The 16,963-nt window shown below is 39.4% G+C and overlaps 1 protein-coding gene across 3 annotated transcripts in view; it reads right to left on the reverse strand.

Moving 5' to 3' along the window:
• nfat5b (nuclear factor of activated T cells 5b) overlaps positions 1–16,963 on the reverse strand; it is a 204,900-nt gene that overhangs the window by 110,095 nt on the left and 77,842 nt on the right. The gene's annotated exons all lie outside the window — the stretch shown is intronic.

Consider the following 16,963-nt stretch of genomic DNA (forward strand, 5'->3'; position numbering starts at 1 on the left):
GAGCATTAAAAAAATGACTCATTTCTGTTCAAACTATAAAAGGCAAAGTATGAACCAAATAATGAACTCAAACTCTTTAGTGCTACAATAACTAAATAGTTAGGTATTGTTTTCCTCAAAACAGTTATTAAAAAAAACTATTGCCCTTACATATTCCAGAATTACAATAGTGTGGTAATCTCAACAGAAAATTGGTTCAATTTTTATTTTACTGTGGTCATTTTATAATTAGAAATCAATCTGGTATAAACTTGCATTAATATTCACATTTAATGCAGCTATTCATTTCATTTTTCCCTCAGTTACTGAGCTCTGTGCCAGTTACAATACTAGCAAAAGAATTGTGAACATTTTTGGATTTATCTTTATAATTTTTTGATCTTTTGGAGCACAGAAGTGAGGTGATAAAGATACCTAATGATTAGCTTTATTTACCACATGTACATTGAAACATACAGTGAAATGCATCATTTGTGTCAATGACCACAGTCCAAGTATGCAACAGGAGGCCACCCACAAGAAACACCATGCTTCCAGTGCCAATATAGCATGGCTACAACTTACTAACCCTTAATAATCTGTACTTCTCTGGAATGTGGAAGAAACCAGAGCACATAGAGGAAATTCAGTCACAGAAAGAAAGTACAAACTCTTTACGGACAAGTGGCAGGAAATGAACCCCAATCACTGATACTGTAAAGAGGTACACTCAGCACTATGCTACCAAGTCACAAAAACATTGTTACTTTCTAGCACTGCATTCTTTCATTGTTCTGGTATTGATTGTTCACTGCCTGTTTTATACTTCAATGACAATCTATGGAGTTAAACAATTTAATAGTCACTTACTTATTTGAAGAATATTGTATGTCTATTTCTCTATGATGCAATTTTACTATTTGTTCAAAATTAAATCAAAAGAACAAAGTTCAAATTTAGCAAAGTACATATTATACAAAAGGTTATTTTGTTTCTGCACAATATTGGCAGAGTCTTGATATGCTATATCCAAAATAGTTCAACTACCCTTCATGTCAGTGTGAAAATATGATTAAAGCCTAAGGGGCTATGTACAGAAGTTTGACTTTAAAAGCTGGTCACAAAGGTATTCCAAACTTAAAGTTGCCTGGTTATAAATAATCAACTGCATTGTACTGTTTTCAATCACAAGTTCTGCCTTACTTAGAGGCTAAGAGATAAAGTAAAATCAAGGAACTAATCTTATCCACATGACATCTTAAAAATTCCTAGCAGAAAACAGGCTCTAATTTTAATCGCAGGGGAAATCTGGGCTGCTGAGCACTGAAGCAAGCAGGATTTGTCCAAAGAGAGGTCCATGTGAGAACTAGAGTATGTAAATAGGTTGACAAATTTCTCTTGCAGAAGACTGCATGACTAACATCAACAGGGAACTACAGAAGTGGTACCCTTCAAGGCAAAGGAGGCACAAAGCTTGCAAGAAGACCACAAGCAAGCTAATCAAAATTTAAAATTAACTGGGCCCCTTGTGGTTAAAATGGTGCTCGATTCCAACTTCTGCCTGAAAACCTCCAGCAAAATATGTTTTTTTAAGATTTAAAACCATATCACAATCCACATTATGTTATCAGGCTCCAACTTTTCAGTAACTGAATAGCTCTTAACTTCCTGAGATAGCCTTCATACATTAGCTTTATTTTTGACAAAGTACATGGTCAAACAATTTTTCTGCCAAGAATAATTGTCACAAATAAATCTTTGATGACAACCAGTAGTTAAATTAACAGTGGCATTTCAATTAAAACTAAACTATCATGGTACAATCATTGTAGGTTTACCAGGTGACAACCTACAAACAGTACACAAAGATACCAACGTATATATTGATATATTTGAAAAGAATTGCATTAAGCAACTGCCAATTTCATCATAAATATAAAAGAGTTCATTAAAAATGCTATTCACACTGATTCAGTGGTAGCAGCTCTTTTACTTTGATGCAGAGGATTATGGGGTCATAGCCCAGCACTTGACAGCATTGCTTATTGAAATTTATTAGTGTTGAGGCAACGCTGCCTTTTGGCTTTCAGAAGAGACATGACACCAGTGCCCCAGTCTGGCTGTTTAGACATATGGTTAGGATCTCATTGCACTATTTTTAAATAAGTACAAGGAATTCTCAACGTTACAGCCAACATTCCTGCCTCTAAAAGAGTACCATTCATTTATTTTGAGTGGAATCTTGCTGTACACAATTGGCTTTGGTATCTATCAAGAGTGTAGGGATAATCCTAATTGTAAGTAAATAGATATGGAATAATTTACAATCTGAGGTTGTGATAGGTACCAAAGAAATTCTAGCTCTTTCGTTGTTTTTGAGAGCACCGCCAATTGGGATAGAACAAGCATCATCTTCACTGTCACTGAATTTTGTGGTTTGTCAAGTGAAAAGGGCTTCAGACCAGTAGGCAGACTGTAAACTGTTTGAAGTATACCATTTGTTTTTATCATCACTTTTTTTAGATACAATAACTGCACACTTCCATCAATTCTTAGTATTGTACTCAAACAACTCATCGGACCTCAAAAGAGTAATCTCATTTTTACAAGAAATCAGTTGGAAGAGCTCCACCAGTTGAGCTGCATCTGTTTTGGGGGGGGGTGCGATGGAGATGTTGTTGACATTTTGGGTCAAAGCCCTGTATCAGGTTCACGAGTAGAAAGGGGAAATGACTACTATAAAGACGCAGAGGGAACGATGAAGCTGATGTCAGAGGTGACTGATGGACAGAACAGTGGGGGTAGACAATGTTAGAAGGATAATGGGCAAATCAAGCCAGGTAGGGCAAGGATCAAGGTGGAGTTGGGAGACAAGATAGAAGCAAACAAAATAATAGGAGAAAGATGGATCCAGAAGAAGGTGGAGCCAACTGATTGCTGAAACCTCCATCCAGCTTCTGACTTCTATCTGAACCTCCCCCTCCCACACCCCCATCCCCTTTATACTAGCTATTATCCTACAGTACTCTCAGTCCCGATGCAGAGTCTTGAAGGGAAATGCCAACAATTCCATCCTCCCACCCCACCCGCTCCAATTGATGCTACTCGATCTAAGTTTCTCCAGCAGATTGTTCGATCCTCCAAATTCCAGCTTGTATTATAACCTTAATTCAAACAGTTAAATACTTGAAACCACATTTCAATACAATAATATTCTTTAAAACGTCCATTAGGTACACCGAGCACAATTAGTGGTCATTACTTCCTGTTGGTAACTTTACCACTGATAGTTGAAGTTATTGCCATAGCTGCCGAATCACAATTAAATAAGTTCATTATGAATAAAGACTTTTGAACAAAGTAACTTCTTTTGCGGAAAGGCAGGAAGAAATTAGGAGATTTTTCCCCTGGTGAACACTAAAGTAAATTATTCATTAAGGACCTCCCCTACTCCTTCAGCTTCAGGCATGATTCCCCCTTATCCCTGAGCAGTTCTACCCTCAATCTTGCCCTCCTTCTGTCTTCACCCACATGTAGAACACCTTGGGGTTTCCCTTCATCCTACTTGCAAGACCTCATGGCTCCTCCTAACTCTCCTATGTCCCTTCTTGAGCTCCTTCCTGGATACCTTATAAATCTCGAGGGCTCTGTCTGATCTTTGCTTCCAAAACCTTAAGTATGCTTTCTTCTTCCTCTTGACGAAATGTTCCACCTCTCTGTCAATCACAGTTCCTTCGCCCTACCATTTTTTCCGTCTTAACGGAAAAACTTATCCACAACCCTATACAAATGCTCCCAAGACTTCTACATTTCTGTTGTGCACTTCCCTGAGAACATCTGCACCCAATTTACATACCCAATTTCCAGTCTAATACCCTTGTAATTAGCCCTCCCATAATTAAATGCTTTCCCATACCATTTGCTCCTATCCTCATCCACGGCTATGCTAAAGGACAAGGAGTTACAGTCACCATCTTCAAATTGATCACCCACCAAAAAATCTTGTAACCTGACCAGGTTCGTTGCCTAGAACAGCAGTCCCCAACCACCGGGCTGCGGACCAGTACCGGGCCGCAAAGCATGTGCTACCGGGCTGTGAGGAAACGATGCGAGTCAGCTGCACCTTTCCTCATTCCCTGTCACGATTGAACTTGAACACAGGGTTGCCAACTGTCCTGTATTTGCCAGGACATCCCGTATATTGGGCTAAATTGGTTTGTCCCATATTTCCCCCTCTAAGGTAGAGCATTCCTATGAAACCTTTCGTGCCAAAATGGCGTGCAGCGAAGAAGCAATTACCATTAATTTATATGGGAAAAATTTTTGAGCGTTCCCAGACCCAAAAAATAACCTAACAAATCATACCAAACAACACATAAAACCGAAACTAAATAACACTAACATATAGTAAAAGCAGAAATGATAGTAGAAATAATATATATACAGTGTAGTCGGGAAGATGAAGGGAAAACCGATTTGTGGGGGGAGAAAATCAGCACGTACGCGCATGCGTACATTGCATGCGCACACAGGTGCCCCCGCAAGGCTTCATGATCATGGTAGTCTTTCCTGGGGTGAAGTGTCCCGGGATTTGACTGCTACTTTTGTCCCTTATTTGGAAGTGAGAAAGTTGGCAACCCTAACTGTAAAAGACATGTTGAGGTGAGTTTAACCCTACATGAACACCCCCGGTTGGCCGGTCCACAAGAATATTGTCAATATTAAACCAGTCCGCAGTGCAAAAAAGGTTGGGGATCCCTGGCCTAAAACTAGATCCAGCATGGCCTCTCCTCTAGTCAACCTGTCCACATACTGTGTCAAGAATCTTTTCCAGACCTAACAAATTTAGCCACATCTTATACTAAGGAGGTGCTAATCAATAAGGAAGTTGAAGTCACTCATGATGACTACTCCTCTGTTATTCTTGCACCTCTCCAAACTCTGCCTACTTACTGGCTCTTCAGTATTCATGTAGCTATGGCAGGGGGGGGGGGGGGAGATGGAAATCTTCAGAAAACACCCATAGAGCAATTGCTCCCTTCCTGTTTCTGACTCCACTCATGGCACAATACATGTTCTTTCCATGATGTTCTCCCTTTCTGTAGCTGTGATACTATCCTTGAATATAAATGCTAATTTCACCCACCCCTTTTATTTCACTCCCTAACTCTTTTCAAACAGCTAAAGCCTGGAACATCAAGCAGCCAATCTTGTCCTTGTGACATCCAAGTCTGCAGTAACGGCTACAACATTGTAATTCTATGTATTGATCCACGCTCCAAGTTCATCGCCATGTTCTCAATACTTCTCATATTAAAGTTAACACATTTCAACCCATCCAATTGATTGCATTATGCCCCATACACTACCTACCTTTCCTCACAGTACTACGACTTCTGGCTGGTCTCCCTTCCCCTTATGAATACTGTGTACCTGATCTAGACATTCCTGAACCCCTGGCACCTGGGAGGCACATACCAACTGGGAGTCTCTTCCATGTCCACAGAATCTCCTGCCTATTCCCTTAACCACTGAATTCCCCCATCATCCCCTTCTTACTCCTTCCCTTCTGAGTTAGACTCAGGGTTAAGGACTTGGCTGTTACACGAGATTAAACTGGAAGCAAAATTATAAGCAAACTTAAAAAAAAACTAGGTATAAAATGTTGAACTGAGGGAATGACAATCCATACATGCAAATTAATTTTTAGTGCTCAAGAAGCTGCTTGACAAAAATTTCATAACTCCATATGACAAAGTTAGCACTGGTGCATGTTGGTCTCAGCAATTCCATAAAACCTGTTTGCTCACTTATTTATTGGTAACTCTCCCAGTCATGCATCAACTCCTACACACCGACATTTGGAGTAATCTATGTTGGCCAATGGCTGGAAATCAAATCATGGGGAGCCAAGGTGAAGGGGAAAGAAAACCTTCGTCAGAAGAAGGTGCAAACTCCATACGGTCAGTAGAGGTCAGGATCAAGCTCGAGCTGATGGTATCATACAGCAATAGCTCTACCTGTCGCGCTATTGTGAGGCTTTGGCTCAGTATATGCAGGTATAATGTTTTCAGATTTTTTTAAAACTGCAACAGCAGTTTGAAAATGCCGTGAAGTTTTGGTCTGATCAGTGATTCCTGATTATGTTGGAGAAAATTGCAAAACAGTTCTCCATGTGGAGGAACAGGGAATCACTGATGACATCCTTGGGCTTTCTGCTCTTACCTGCACATTCCCCTCCAAAAATTACTTGAAAATTGTTGTTAAGTAAGGGTGAAAATTGATACTTTTCCTGCTTTGCTTACTTCAAGGATCATCTTAACTCTCATTTCCACACCCAGCTCCCACTTCATTACCTCCATCTTTTAGAACTGGAAAGCTTGCTGGTCTCCACCAGCACAGCAGGAGTCCAACAATACCACATGAGTTTACATTTCTGAACTTAAATGTATCTATTTATAAAAATAAAATTATTCACAGCTTACAGTGTCATTCATATTGTCACTCCAACTCACAGACCAGGGAAGTATTTAGAGAATGCAACACCCGCATGGCTCTCTGCCATGGAAGAAAATGGCTCTCTGCCAGGTGCCATGCAAACAAATATATACCAGTGTTAATACTATCTTAGAAACTAATTGTTCTTTATTCACATACCAGTGTTTTTTGTTTGAAAACATTCCTTTGCAAAGTACAATCTCAGTAGTTGTCCTCGTCCCTTTACCCCCCCCCCCCCAAAAGGACTCAAAATGGAGCTGTCGCAAAGTACACTCAGCCCAGTTCTTTCAAAGGTCACACAAAGACAAACAAACAGGAAACAACCTGCTTCATACTGCTCGGGGAAACATTGTTACAAGCTGATAACATCAAAAAGCATTATTAAAATATGTGGAACACTTTAAATTATGAACTAGGATTGAAGAGATTTTTTAACTAAATAATAAAATGTTAAATTATACAAACTAAGGTGGCTTGGTTTTAATTAACTTTTAAGTTTCAGTTCAATAATGATGACTGTAATTGAGCCTGCTGATGCAAATAGAGAAGAAATTGTTGCTTGTTCTCCAAAAGGACCAACTTTCTTCAAATCAAATATATTTTTGTTTGGTCTTTTATATCTGCTTAAAATAATTTTAAAGTTATTAGCTATCTAATTCTGTTGGAAAATCTAAATGAAATACAAACCATAGATGGCATTGCAGAATTGGTCAAAGGATTCTGATCATAGCTGACTTGTGCTATTTACAACTTGGTTTAACTCTTAGCTCTACATCATCTGTTACTCCATCTCTGTCACATCTCAACTTCAATCCATCTGTTACTGTCAGTTTCAAATTTGATTACCTCAATACTCTGTTCAACAGTTTCCATTCAGAAACTTCTTACAAGCTACAGTTAATCTAAAACTACCACAAATATCAGGTTCCGTGCCAATGGTCAAGGTAACACACCTTTCAAAACCTCAAAATTGTCAAATTGATGTTTATATTTATGCAACCCTTCCCTCATGAGAACTGTGAAAACCATTGCACATATACTCTACTTCCCAAAAGATCATTTATCTCAAATAACAGCCATGTGCCAGCCAGATAAACTTCTTTTTTGAATTCCTTTTGCAAATCACTCCATCCCTCTATCTCATTATTGCCCAAAATCTATTTGGCCAAGCTATTGGTCACCTATCCCAGTATTGCTTAAAACAATTCAGTGCAATGCATTATCATAAAACTCAAGTGACATGCTGTTTTACCACTGTTTGCATTATTTTATAATATTGCCCTTTTTTATCCAAATTAGTTTTTCCACAGTACAACTGCCAAGGCCAGCAATCATTGCTTATTCCTAGTTTTCTTGAAGTGAGCTACCTTCTGGAAAATGCTCCAGCACTTCTGGTGAAAACACTTCATGCTGGTGTGTTGAGAGTTCTGCAATTTCAATGGCATGGCAATACATTTCTAGTCAGGATAAGAGTATGCTTTGGGGTGATATCCTTACATGCCATTTGTGCTTATACTTTTCAGTGGTATAGTTTACAGGTTGAGAGGGCTGTAGGAAAGTAACTGCAGTGCAATCTGTGGATGACAGGCACTGCAACTGCAATGTGCCAGAAGTAAATGAGTACCAATCTAACATACTGCCTTTATGTTGAAGTATTATTGATGCTGCAAAGGTGGGGGGAGGGGGTGGGGCTAAATCATGGTCCCGACTGTGGCACCCAATAGTTATAAAGGCTTTAAAATGTCAAGAAGTGAAAGTAACAATAGATGACAGCTAGTATTCTGGCCTTCAAGCCACATTGTTTATGTTTGTTTGTGTTTTGGACAATGACGATAATGTGAATGTTCAAGGTATGGGTTTGTTATCTTTGGAGCCAAGTTTGGTTTCCTTGGAGCAGAGAATATGGGGTGGGGGATAGGGTGGGCCTAACTGATATACTCAGAAATTGAGGGGCACAGTCATGGTAGATAATGAGAATCTTTCCCCTATTTCATGAACAGAGGGCATTTTTAAAGGCATTGGGAAGGAGACAGAGGGGATTTGAGAAATATTCTTTTAATCCAGAGGGTGGATGAAATCTAGATTCACTTCCTGAGGGTAAGTGGAGACAGGTCCTCTTAGGCAATGAATTCCAGATTTAGATGAGCACTTGGAACACCATGACACAAAAGGCTATGATACCAAGTGCAGGAAAATGGATTCATTTAGATACATACAGCACGTGTTGGCTAGCCTGGTGTGGTAAACCAAAGGGTCCGCTTCATGATGTATCACTACGAATCTGTGATAGCAAAGTCACTGAATGCCATGGGAGGATGCTTAAGATATCCTTGGATTTGGCCACTGCCCAGCACAATGTTACTTGTCAGTTTGTTGACAAATGCTGTCTGCATTTTGGTGTATGCATTATTCTGTTAGCTTAGGTTCAAGCCTTAATACCAGTAACAACAGATGAAATGATGCTCAACCATATTGTCCTGAAAAATATCAAGCACAAGTGCAGTATACAATTTTGTGCATGGGATGCTTGCAATATCAGTTTTTAAAAACATCTTAAAAATATAGTTGTAATCCATCACTTAAATAAAGCAAAATATTCAGAGGATAGGTAAAGCAGCTGCTGATAACTGCAAAACAACCTGGCAACCTGAAGTACCTTTCTTCAGAATAATCTCAACTGTGCCTGTAGGAACTTATTACAGTCAATGGGTCAACGTTTACATATATTATGACTACTTATTAAGGTAAACATAACTTAAATTAAAACAATGTAATCTTGGGGTACAAATTACTCCATAAACAGCCTGTCCTGACATTTCACATCAACAGCAAAGAATTAGAGCTGTAAGAAACCTGACTACCTAAATTTCTACTTTTTCAATGCAATCTAGAATCAGGCACCAACTACAGGTTTCCCCCGCCACCCGAAGGTACAGCGTTCCTATGAAACGGTTCATAAGCTGGAATGTCGTAAAGCGAAGAAGCAATTACCATTTATTTATCTGGAAAAAATCTGTGAGCGTTCGCAGACCCAAAAATAACCTACCAAATCATGCCAAATAACACATAAAACCTAAAATAACAGTAACATATAGTAAAAGCAGGAATGATTTGATAAATACACAGCCTAGATACTTTTCCACGATCATTGCCTGCACTGTTCTCCGTAGCGAAAATCTCACGCAAGCGCTCTCAGCAGAAAATCTCATGCAAGCGCTGTTGGCAAAAACACTCTCTCCAGTAACCTTTAAACTAGGAAGCCAGCCAGCCAAATCATACCAAATAACACGTAAAAGTACACAGCTGATATAAAGTAGAAATAATGTATGTACAGTGTAGTATCACTTACGGGAATCGGGAAGACAGTGCAGAGCACACTGACGATGGTGTGTTAGGCTGAGTCGTCGGAGGTTGGGGTGGTGCAGTGGCCCCCAGCCTCCGGGCAGCAAACCAATACCGATCCGTGAAGCATGCAGTGGTACAGTGGTAGCCGGGAGGCACACAGCACATCTTTAAGAAAAAAGCCGAAACAAACATGCTAATTAATTAGGTGCCGCCCGGCACGTAATTGTCGGCCCAGATCAGAGGCGAATGCGGCACCTAAGTAATTAGCATGTTTATTTCGGCTTTTTTCTTAAAGATGTGCTGTGTGCCTCCCGGCTACCGCTGCATTCTCCACAAATCGGTACAGCATCTGTCCAGGGCCTGGGGGTTGGGGTGGTGGGACAGTGGGGTGTCATCTCATCATCGATCAGGGCAGGCAGCTCATCTTCTCCTATGACTGCCTGCCTCGATGTCGAAGGTCGAAGTTCGTCGTCTGCTGTGGCTGATGTGGAAGGCTTGCTTGACTGCTGAGCCTCGAGCATTTTTCTATCACACAGTTCTTTGTAAGGACTCAAAACATCCTGCAAATATCCCCTAAACGTATGTACCCCTTCAAAATTAAAGTCGTACTTTATCATTGCAGTGAAAATCTCACGCAGTTGCTTCACGTTCAGTTCTTGGACAACTTCACTTTCCCGCTACTGCATTCGGTTTCGATGGTTATCCTTTCCTCTTTCAATTGCATCAGCTCTTCATCTATCAGTTCTTGGTCATGAGATGCCAAAACCTCTTCAACATCATCTTTGTCAACTTCCACAAGCCAAACTCACTTTGTCCTTACTTCGTTCACCACGATCGAAACGCTTAATTATGTCTAGTTTTACGCTAAGTGTAACACCTTCACAAGCTCTTTTAGGCTTTTCCAATACCTTAGAATTCATCTTGCTAACGGCTGCTCACAGGCTCGTGTTTAAGCAATGCCGGCGAGAATGCCGTTCCGAATCCAGGGAGAGCGGCTGCTCGGGGCGCGTGGCTTTTTTTTTCATGCGCTGCCTTTTTTCATGACAGTGAAAACACCTTCTGTTAGCAAAAACAGGGAACTAATGTACGTTTGTAGGTCTTTCGTAACAGTGAGGTTTCGTAAAGCCAATGTTTGAAAAGCGGGGGGACACCTGTATAGGGGAACTATGGCATCTACTAACAATAACAATAAATGAACCAAGCAGCCAATATCCCAAAACAGGAAAAAAAAATCCCAAAACAGCAGACAAGTAACAAACAAAACACCAATTTTAATTGATGTTATAAATATCTTAGCAAAAATGCATCTTGAAATTAAAACAAGAAATCGAATACTTGATAAAATAGTTTTGAAATTTATTTTCTCAGGGAATGTTAGTACATACTTGCAAAACTAGTTATTTCAAAGTCACAGAAGGGGTTCAACAGCATTGCTAAAGTAATAATATTTAAAAGAGCTAGCAAACTATTTTTGTATTAGAGTAAGATAGCATATTTTATTCAACTTCTATGTAGATAGCTAGTGTAATAGGTGGTTGCCTCTCTGACTGGAGACTTGTGACTAGTGATGTGCGTCAGGGATTGATACTAGATCCAATGTCATCATCCATTTTAACATGACAATGTGGTAAACTAAATCAGCAAATTTGTGGAATACACCAAGGCGGAGAGCATAGAGGACAGCAAGGAAGGCTATCAAAGCTTGCAGATGGATCTGGACCAGCTGGAAAAATGGCAGATGGAATTTAATGCAGACTAGTGAGGTGTCGCACTTTGGGAGTACAAACCAGGATAAAATTGTAAGGCACTGAAGAGTGTGGTAGAATAAAGGGATCTGGGAATACAGATCCATAATTCCTTAAAAGTATTGCCACTGATATGTGGGGTTGCAAAGAGAGCTTTTGATAAGACAGCACTGGCCTTCATAATTCAAAGTACAGGAGATAAGACATTATGTTGAAGTTATACAAGATGTTGGCGAAGCCCAAGTAGGATTATTGTGTGTAGTTCTGATCACTTACCTACATGAAAGCTATCAATAAGATTGAAAGAGTATAGAGACATTTTATAAGGATGCTGCCATGACTTGACCCGAGTTATAGGGAAAGGCTGAATATGTTCAGATTTTATTCCCTGGTGATTAGGACAATGAGGGGAGATTTGATAGAGGTATATAAAATTTCAAAGGGGTATAGATAGGGCAAATGCAGGCAGGCCTATAACCACTGAAATTTAGTGAGACTCGAATCGAGGTCGTGGGTTAAGGATGGTGAAATGCTTAAAAGGGAATACACAGTGGTGAGAACGTGGAATGAGCTGCCAGCAGAAGTGATGGATGCAGGTTCAATTTCAACATTTAAAAGAAGGTTGGATAAGCACATGGATGGGAGGGGTATGGCTCTGGTCTGGGTGCACATCGATGATATTAGGCAGAATAGTAGTTTATCATGGACTAAATGGTCTGAAAGGCCAGTTGCTGTGATGTAGTGCACTCTGAATATCTTCCTTGGGATTTTTATTTATCAACAGCAAGAACAGTATACCTATAGTGATAGTTTTATATCAGTGACTGTAACTCTGGAGGATATTAAAGAGCAGGGTTACACGGACAGCCATTTCTGGATTTCTAGCAGCTCTATAGAATAACAATAGTAAACACTGATTGTTTAGCTGTCACATCTGCAAATTTCAGGACCTTGATCTTTGATTTTGGTGATTTGAGAAACAGACCAGCAACTCATCCTTATGCATTTCAGATACAAGGAACACGTATTTCTCTTTCCTACACAGAACAGCAATATTGATATATGATCACTTTTATCAAAACATGATTTTGATTCACCTTAGTCATTGAGTGTTGTTCAAATGTACTCCCCATGACAAAAATATTTTGTTGCAATTTCAAGAGATAGCTTGATTCACTCTGTTCCTGCTGCAAGTATTAAATAACTTAATGAACTATGAGATCTTGATTGCGAAATATGACATGCTTAACAAGTTACTACTCTACAAAAATGGTACTAAAGACTATCGTTTCAAATAATACTTTAGTTAACCATTCTGATAACCACTACAGACAAAAATTAACCAAAATTAGTAATAAATGCTATATGGATCTACAGATATGATGGAAATAATTTAGCTAGTCAATTCTACTCTACACAAGTTTTTTTCCAAACCAATTACTTCTTCCCACCCAACACAAGTATCACTGTATTCTTGTTCTTGCATTATCTGTTTCAGTCATCCTGATGACAGCATGCTCTCACTATTTTAACTTCCTCAATACTGACAAGGATTCCCTTAGTGCCAGGGCATTAAACAGGACAGAATTTGTTAAGTGCTTTCTGGAGGGCTTCTTGAAACAATATATAGGTCGTTCAATACAGGATTGGGCCACACGAGACATTAGAATGGAGAATGAGCCTGACCAAGTGATCCAAGTTTCAGTCAAGAAGCATTCTGGAAATAGTAAGCACAATTCTCATAATAGGTTTTGTGATAGTTCTGGATAAAGATAAGACTGGTCCTAGAGTAAATGTGCCAAATTGAGAGAAGGCTAATTTCAACAGTACAAGGCAGGAATTGGACAAAGTAGATCAGGAGTGGTTGTTTAAAGAGACATCAGCATCCAAAATGTGGGATTATTTTAAAGTCTAGAAGAGTTCAGGACCAGCGTGTACCTGTGAGGATCAAAGAAGGATGGCAAAGTTCAGGAACTTTGGATTACAAAAGATATTGCAAGTTCAGTTGAAAAAAAAAGAGGATTAGGCAATGTTACAATTCACATTGCAAGGCAGAAAGGATCCTAGGAAATAAATAATAGAACTGAATAAAATAGACTGGACACAAAGTTGTATCAATAAAGGTTATCAGAGGGAATCATATTGGTTGAATAAGAATAGCTTAGTGACCATTTCCCTGAACATCTGCCTATTCTAGGATTAATTGTAAAAACAAGACAGGATTGCCAAGAACCATCAGCACAGGTCTCAATGCTGGAAGCATTATAACTCTACTGTACAACAAGCAGCAAACAAGATAATTGTTGATCGTGTTGATTTCTTCTTCTCTGAAAACAGCATGGATCAACAAGTGTCAAATGTAAACTAGACTATACAAATGAGGAAAATTATTTGTCCAAAATATATCAGTAATTATTGAAGTATTTAAGTTTTACAATCAAATTTATTCCTTTAACTGGTGCTTACCAAATTTGCTAGAATCTAATCAATATAGTTAACAATTTGCTATGGTAGAATCTAAATTAGTTTCTAGTGCAGTACTGTAATCAATTATACTAATCACAACACACCAAGGCATCTGTGGATTTGCCTCATAATCTCTTAATATTTAAGTAAACTGTGCATACAGTGTGCACTACTACCACTCAACATATCAACATATGTATCATGAACATATGCAAAGTAGAAGAGCAGGAAATATTCCCTATGCTACTTCCAGGTATTTGATAATTATATAATAATGTTCATGAATCATGTGTTTTTGATAGTAGTACTTTCCCCTTATGACCAGCTAGCACACTTAAAGCTGCATTTAAATTAATAATACTAAAAATACAACACAAGATTCATAACATAATATCAATCTTTTCCCCAGAATTGGGAAATCAAAAATTAGAGGGCGTAGGTTTAAGGAAAAAGGGAAAAGATTCAAAAGGATCTTGAGGAGCAACTTTTTCCACAGAGGATGGTCTGTATATGAAATGAGATGCCAGAGGAAGTGATTTAAAAGAAACTTTGACAGGTATGTGGATAGGAAGCTCTAGAGCAGGGGTCAGCAAATTTTGCCTCTGTGGGCCAGATCGCGTGTTAACGAGCGGACTGTGGGCCAGATAAATGCCATAAAAAACTTGAAATATGGGAATTATCCATCTAAATACATATAGTTATGTTTTGCCTCAAACTAATGAATAACGCATGCCAGAAAATCATTTGTGCTTAAGGTTGCCTACCCCTGCTTTAAAGGGATATGGGCCAAATATGAGCAAATAAGACTAGCTTAGATGGGCATCCTGGTCAGATTAGACAAATTAAGCTGAAAGGTCCAATTCCATACTGAACAGTTATGAATGTAACACTTCTGATTTGCAAATCAGTTTGCAAGACACTCACATATTTCTCTCCTGGTTGGCCATAGTATTAAAGATGCTATATATAAACCTAGAGGCACTAGAGGCAAGGATATTGTTCAGGTTCAACTACTAATTTAGCAACTGTCATTGGCAGTGGAGGATAATTTAAGTTATTTAAATATTACAGCATTCAAAAGAAAGCTCTACATTTCATGAAAAGTTAAAAACCAAGATAAATGTGTCACTCAAATTTTTTTTAGGCAAATCACATCCACTGAACTATGTCAGCGGTCCCCAACCACCGGGCAGCAGAGCATGCGCCACCGGGCAGCAGAGCATGCGCTACCGGGCCGCGAGGAAACGATATGATTTGGCGATATGAGTCAGCTGCACCTTTCCTCATTTCCTGTCACGCACTGTTGAGCCATTATGCGCGCGTCGTCCATGTCAGTGCAGGAAGGAGATCAACTCCTTGAGCTTGCAAATGACGGCGGGCTGAAAAGTCTGTTTGACATAACATCTCTGCTGACATTCTGGATCAAAGTCAAGGCTCAGTATCCTGAGATAGCCACGGAAGCACCGAAAACATTGCTTCCACTTCCAACATATCTCTGCGATGAATGTAACAAAAACTAAATTGCGGATTAGACTGGACATAAGGAACCCCGTTCGAGTATCGCTGTCCCCCATCACCCCTCGATAGGACCGTCTTGTTGCAGGGAAACAAGCCCAGGGCTCCCACTGATTCAGCGATATTGGTGCGCTGCAATGATTTTATAAATTCATACGGGGAAAATTTGCGCTGTGTTTAATATCCAAACGTTACTCAAACTGTTATGATGCTATTGACTTATATAATCATATAACAATTACAGCACGGAAACGGGCCATCTCTGCCCTTCTAGTCCGTGCCGAACGCTACTCTCACCTCGTCCCACCGACCTGCACTCAGCCCATAACCCTCCATTACTTTCCTGTCCATATACCTGTTCAATTTTTCTTTAAATGATAATATCAAACCTGCTTCTGACACTTCTACTGGAAGTTTGTTCAACACTCTCCCCTGTCCTCCCTGATAATTGACTTATCGCTAAATTCATGCGAGGAAAATGCGCTGTGTGTTTAACATTAAATTCGTTAGATAAAGCCTTTTAGAAACGGAATTGAGTGTATTAGCCACTTATCACCGATATTCCGGTCGTGATTAACACCCCCGAACAGAATCGCCGCAAATAATTTGCAGGAAACTAATAGGCAGGTGCGCGCATGCGCAAATAACGCATGCGCGCTAGTGCCCGCGCAAGGCTTCATGCTCATTGTAGTCTCTCGGTTAACGCAACGTATTTGACTGCTACTCTTGTCCGTTGGCAACCATTCCGCACCCCCCCCCCCGGTTGGCCAGTCCGCCGGTCCACAAGAATATTGTCAACATGAAACCGGTCCGCACTGCAAAAAAGGTTGGGGACCCCTGAAATATATCCAGTCTACTATCAGTTTAAAATTGATTCTACCTTTAGTAATCAAAGTCTGCAGGTCTTTGGACAAAATAAATCAAAGGATGCCACAGTAAATACAAATCTGTCATAATTTTAGGACAGCTGCATATTCCCTATAAACCAATTAATGGATTTCTTTCAGGAAAAAAATGTTACTTTGTTTCTACATGCTACTTTCAATAGCTAGGTAAGCAGCTGAAGGTTAACTAACAACTCAGTGTATTAATTTTAAACTGTTTTAATACAAAAATTCACAAGGTAATGGAAATAATGGAAAGAACATCTTAATCTCAGTTCTATTCTAACTTTAAAATGCAGTTGTTTGTAATTTTGAAGGGAGAAAATTCCCACACTGATTTGAAAACCAATGTTTCCAATGATGCTGTTATTTTGTTTTCAAGAGATCAACATTCATAGCCGATCACTTAGAATTTGCACAACTATGCTTGGCCCTTGTCCTAGCAACTAATATTGATTTATGTATTAAGATGGATTTATATACTGACATATAAAGGGTATCAGAGTTTGAGCACCAACAACTTAACCTGCT

Source organism: Mobula hypostoma, chromosome 14 (genome assembly GCF_963921235.1).
Source record: "Mobula hypostoma chromosome 14, sMobHyp1.1, whole genome shotgun sequence".
Classification (NCBI taxonomy): domain Eukaryota; kingdom Metazoa; phylum Chordata; class Chondrichthyes; order Myliobatiformes; family Myliobatidae; genus Mobula; species Mobula hypostoma.